Below are 6238 nucleotides of genomic sequence, written 5' to 3'. Positions count from 1 at the left end.
GCACAGGGAAGAAACATAATCCAAAATTTTTGCAATACAACTGCAGTTTTAAAGGAAAGCATAGTAATTTTCTCGTTAAGAAAAAGAAATAAAAAGAAAATGTGGCTTTGAAGTACCAGTCATTCCCACCTGCTGGTCGAGGGAGCGGAAATAGATTACTATGATTTCATTTTTGAAATAAGAGGTCAGCCTGCCTGCACCTCATAAGATTGTCGCCACTGCAAAGTGACATTTTCAACTTGATTCTTTTTTCTTAAAAGACAAAATTACTACTTCATTTAAATTAATTTAAATTAAATATTCATCTTTTTCATCTTAATCAAAAGTCAGAAAAACAGAGACAAATTTTCTGTTTTAAGTTTATATGCGTAGGTGTGGTTGTGTGGTAAGTAGTTTGCTTACCAACCACATGGTTCCGGGTTCAGTCCCACAGCGTGACACCTTGGGCAACTGTCTTCTACTATAGCCTCGGGCCGACCAAAGCCTTGTGAGTGGATTTGGTAAACGGAAACTGAAAAATATATGTATATTTATATGTATGTGTGTGCATATGTTTGTGTGTCAGTGTTTGTTCCCCCAACATTGCTTGACAACCGATGCTGGTGTGTTTGCGTCCCTGTAACTTCGCGGTTGGGCAAAAAAAGAACGATAGAATAAGTACTAAGCTTACAAAGAATAAGTCCTGGACTCAATTTGCTCGACTAGAGGCTGTGCTCCAGCATGGCGACAGTCAAATGGCTGAAACAAATAAAAGATTAAAAAGAGAGAGTATAGTTTCAAAACTAATTATAAATCGAAAATCCCTTTCATTACAATATTTTTTGGTTTAGTTCCCTCTCCGAGGTATATTTTGATATTATAACTACTTTTTACTCGACTTAGTGCTAAATAAAACTGACCATGATTGAAAACAGGTTCTTTCAAAAATAAAAGGACCTTCTCCAAAGTTTGCCCATGAGATTTGTAAACTGTCATGGCAAATGACAATATCAGGAATTGCTTCCTCTGCAAGAGTGCCGCTTCTTCGCTTAAATTCAACTTTATTCTGGATATCATTACAATTTCATAAGCAAATATTCCACAATTAATTTTTGCAATGATGATTTTCTTTTTTAATTCTTGTACGATCGAACTAGTTCTATTACAAAGCTTTAGTGAATTCAGACTGCTTAGCAATATAATTGGTGAGTCGACTTTCAGTTTCAGCCTATGAGGGGATACCAGAAAATTCCAGGGAATTTTAAAATTTCAATAGAAAATGTGTGACATTAACTTCTTCATACAGACTGTCGAAAGATCTGTATTCTTTCAGTTACCATGGAAATGATTAAATACATTCTTTATTCATGGCACTTAAGATGTCATTCTTCGTGACTGATACAGTTCTTTGAGAAGAGGTTCGTCGGATCTTCAAATGATGGTTATATTTCTTTGACGCGTTCTTGCAATTCTTTTGAATTACTTATCAAATTTTGCGGAATCTTAATTTCTTTTTTTTCATTCTTGGAAATTAGATCTCTTCCAACATTGAGAATGAATCAGGAACATCCTTCTTGACCATCCCTCATTCGCATGTTATGATGTAATTCAAATGTTTCAAACTTTTTCCATAAAGTGAATCTTTTGATGCTTGAATTGACTGTACTAACGTTTGTCCCTCTCTTAACAACTGGTAAAAGTTGTCTGCAACAACAGAGGGTGATGATTCCGCTAAATGGTTCATCTTTGTTGCAGATATCTCTTAGTGTTCGGCCTACAGCTTCAAAGTATTCTCTTCTTATCGCTGATATTTCATCCCAAACGGTAAGTTTTGTTTTTCTGATGACATATGCTAAGTTGGATTTCTTATCAATGCTGAGTTTTCTTGAATCAAGATTGGCATCTTGAATTTGGAATGAGCCGTCCATCCACCCGACATCAACGTAGCTGCAATTCCTGATGAAGCAACAGTAACACCTATTTGACCTTTACTCTTGACTTAAGCTAATTGGTGCCTCAATGAAAATGAATGATGAGGGATTCGTGTTCAAACCTCTGACAACATAATTATAAATGGCCTGTTACTCTTCATTAATCAGTGGTGTTCTTTCCGCAACAATATTTCGCTGCTCATCAATGTCATAGTTCAATTCACGCAACAATTCATGCTTAACTTCAATTTCTTCGTTATTGTGAGAAAATGTTAAATTGAAATCTTCGAGTTTCTTTAAGAACCATTTCTGTTTTCCTTGTACACGCTTCAGTGATCCTTCATGATGCATTTGTTGACATAATAAGCAAAGATAGTTCATCGTCTGACATGGAATCTTTGAATTTCTCCCAAAGAGCTAATGGATCTGACAAATCTCCATGTATGAGGATCACTATGTTCCCCATTTCTTTAGGAAGCCTTGTTAGTAGATCTCTTATGGTATTGATCCAATGCTGATCATCTTAAATACCTCTTAAAGTTAAGAAGGATCGTCCCATTTTACCTTCGTAATACGGCGAAACATTCAGGTCCACGAACTTCATGCAATAACATTTCTAAATAGTACAGTTCTCTTGCCTTTGGTGTGACAACATAAGCATGATCAAGTGTTCTTTCTTTGCAAACATTCAAATGGCTTTCGACCTTTTTTCACCCGCGTTCTTCTTTACACTCTTTGTTACTTCTCTTCCAAGTGAAATACATGGGTACTTCAGCAACAGGTTATTATTGATGTACAATGAAAAGAATTCTGTCAATGTTGTTCTCATATGTCGTTCATTGACATCCATATCCTCATTATTTCTGAGCAATATTCTTTGTTCCTTTGGTAGATTACCCTGCAGTCTCACTATTGCAGGCGCGCTTTCATGAATAAAAATCCTAAAAATGGATGCAACTGCTTCGGATGGTTCAATGTATCAACCCATTAAATATTGATCAATTTCGTTATCATTGTTTATTTGAACACCAGCTTACTCATTTCCTTTCAGCGTGTACTTAATGACATATTTAATTGACCTCAATGAGGCGACGACTTCAACGTTGCAGTGGCATTTGACTGCTCTTAAAAGAGTTTCATTATAATATTGTTGTTGATTGTTTTCCATTGCAACTGCTCTCCGACTGTGAAGAGGATAAGAATCTTTTCCACAGACAATATTTTGAAAGTATTGTTTGGGAAATCTCTTGGAACATGATCCATTCTTCCAGCATAGGAAAAATCTGCACTATAATATGGTCTATGAATCATATGAGCAATGACTAAATCAGGCAGTTCCTTATTTGTTGCAGGGTCTGGGATTTCTGCTAATACACAGTCATCAATCTCATTTGGTCTCATATTGTTTAGCAATCAAAAATGGACATGCAAATGAGGCAATCCGCGATTTTGATATTCAGTGGTATGAATATGTGCTTTGACTTCACCTCAAAGTTTTCTCTTGAGAATCAAGTCCATAAACACGTGTCTCTTCAGTTGGAAAACTCTTGTAATATCATATCTGGCATGTCAGATGCAACCTTTCCAGAAAAAAGATTTTGAGTAATTTCTTTCCATTTGGAATTACACGTAAGTGTAATGAACAACGATAATGTTGCGTGTCTCCTTGAAATTTCCGTGACACACATCTGCTATTCAGTCATGTATCTTGGCCCCCCAGTAAATGTTGAGGGAAGTAAGATCTGTCTTCCAACGTCATTAAAATCATCATTGTCATTCATGGCATCCGTTAGTCCCTTGTATGTTATACTCCTTAAATCAGCTTGATGCTGTATCAAATAGGAGAGGTTATTAGATTCGATTCTTGCAGCCTGATCGACCAAATACCGCTGGAGTAGTCGGCCGCCTCGAAGAATATGATTGAATTCGTTTTGATGATTCTTTATTCTATAGACATAATGTTTCTCGATCGTCAATCGTTTATTGTTAGTCATATTCAAATTGATGTGCCACCTATTGTTACCTTTAGGAAAAAAGAGAACTTACTGCAATGGGTCATACGAACGATGAGTTTTCGAAATTGTGGTCAGTACACATCCTGTTTCGAGGAAGGTTTTGTGACAGGGTCCTTTGTCTCTGGCCCCGGTTTGTTAAACTACTTCAGATATCATCTGAAGAGCAAGTTGGGGTTGGAGAAGAGGAAACCGCCACAGAAAGAGTATGTGAAACGTTGGAAGGATGTGATGAGAAAGGTGGGTGTTAGTAACCCAGCTTAATCATCAAAGAAAGGGATAAGTTAGTTGCTGGGCCTTATAGGCTGCCGGGTTCAAAATTTGGAAACTGCATTTTCCCCCTTTTTCGTTTTAACATATATAATGTTTTCTATTTTTATTAAAAAGAAAACGCACAAAAATTCTCGTTGTAAAGGCAAAAGTGAGCCAAGTTTTCGTTTATGTCATATTACAACTAAATTTTTAAGTCTCATTCGAACTCATATAACATTCCTTGTATTTGTCTGTCTTGTTATGTCTCTATCTGTGTAAGATCGCGTGATTGTAATAAAGATTTAATGCTTGGAGAATGCATCTTGAATTGCATTGGGTAAAATAACAGATTTCATTTGCATTTGGCGCATTCCAACGCCTCTCATACTCTCCAGTTGGCCTTCGGCTCTCGGGAATAATAAGTATGGGCCCCTGGCATGTGCCTGAATATTTTCTTTGTCATTTTGAACGAAGCAATATATGGATTTCTCTCTCTCTCAAAACTATTTCAATTCGTTTTACGATTCTTCTTTCTAGCCCTACTTCGTTGTTCAAAATTCTGATCCTTTGTTGAACTGAATCTTGTGGGTCCAAGAAATGTCGTTGAACAAATTTGGTTTTCTCATCGGCATCTGGAATTAGTGGACCCAGGAAATGGTAAATTTGTCCATGTATTATGACCGAGGGACTGTAATGCTCAGGTTACCGACTCTCTGCAATTAAAAGATGTCAAGTGGAAAATGCTATTGTACTGCTTGGCATTTTTTCTGAAATTTTTTCCCACATCTGTCTGACCTTCGAATAATCCTTTCATTTCTGGTGGTCAGTCAGGTAAGGGTGCTAAATTGACTTTCCCATTCATACAGCAACATTTGGCAGTTTCTCCCGGTAATTTGAACGCTCTACAATGGGGCCTAATTTGATTAATTTTTCCAAGAGAGACATCAATATCTTGATGTTTGCGAAATCGCCGGTACTGGTTTCGAAGGGGTTGAGCTTCTAATCTAAGTCGTTTCTGTTCTTCATTTTCATTCAAACGAACTTGCTGTTGTCTCATTTCATGTTGCTCTACTCTTTCGGCCCATTAATCATAATCTTCATTGAAACGAATGTATTGATGTCCCGATCGACCTTGCTCTAGTCTTTCAGCTCTATTTTCAAAATTTTCGTTTAAACGTCGGATTTCTTGTCCTTCTAATCTACGTTGTCTAAGTTCAGTTTCAAGTCTTAATCGCTCTTTTCTGGTTCAGACGTCTCTCTCTCTCTCTCTCTCTCTCTCTCTCTCTCTCTATTTAGTTGATACCTCTCCATTTCTCTGATCCTTTTGGTTTCGGGTATCGGAAGGTTTGAACCAGGCCTTAATGGTGCCACCTGAGAAAATATTCTTATGAATTCTTACAAAAAATTGAGGGTGAATTCCTATCTTTCAGTCTACGGCATTCCGAAAGTTATATAAATGATGAAAGTAAGAAAAAAGGGCAGACAGCGATTATGCGGCGACCCTTTGAAGTGTCACCACCGAAATCGACATATTCAATTTGTTTTTTTCTTTCTTTTCTTCAAGTGGGGACATGACTATCTTGTTGTGATCATTATCAAAGGGGAGGAAAACAAATGTTGGGTTAATGTATAATATATAACACACACACACACACGCACATACACATACAAACACACACACACACTCATGTATTCAAGTCGATATACAAATAATATTAAATACACTAAATACAAAAATGTACACATACTCTTTTACTCTTTTGCTTGTTTCAGTCATTTAACTGTGGCCATGCTGGAGCACCACCTTTAGTCGAGCAAATCGACCCCAGGACGAATTCTTTGTAAGCCTAGTACTTATTCTATCGGTCTCTTTTTGCCGAACCGCTAAGTTACAGGTACGCAAACACACCAGCATCGGTTGTCAATCGATGTTGGGGGGACAAACACAGACACTCAAACACACACCACACACACACATACAAACATATATACGACGGGCTTCTTTCAGTTTCCGTCTACCAAATCCACTCGCAAGGCTTTGGTCGACTCGAGGCTATAGTAGAA

This window comes from Octopus sinensis, linkage group LG12 (genome assembly GCF_006345805.1).
Source record: "Octopus sinensis linkage group LG12, ASM634580v1, whole genome shotgun sequence".
NCBI classification, from domain to species: domain Eukaryota; kingdom Metazoa; phylum Mollusca; class Cephalopoda; order Octopoda; family Octopodidae; genus Octopus; species Octopus sinensis.
The sequence above is the reverse complement of the archived record's forward strand: the minus strand, read 5'-3'. Positions refer to the sequence as shown.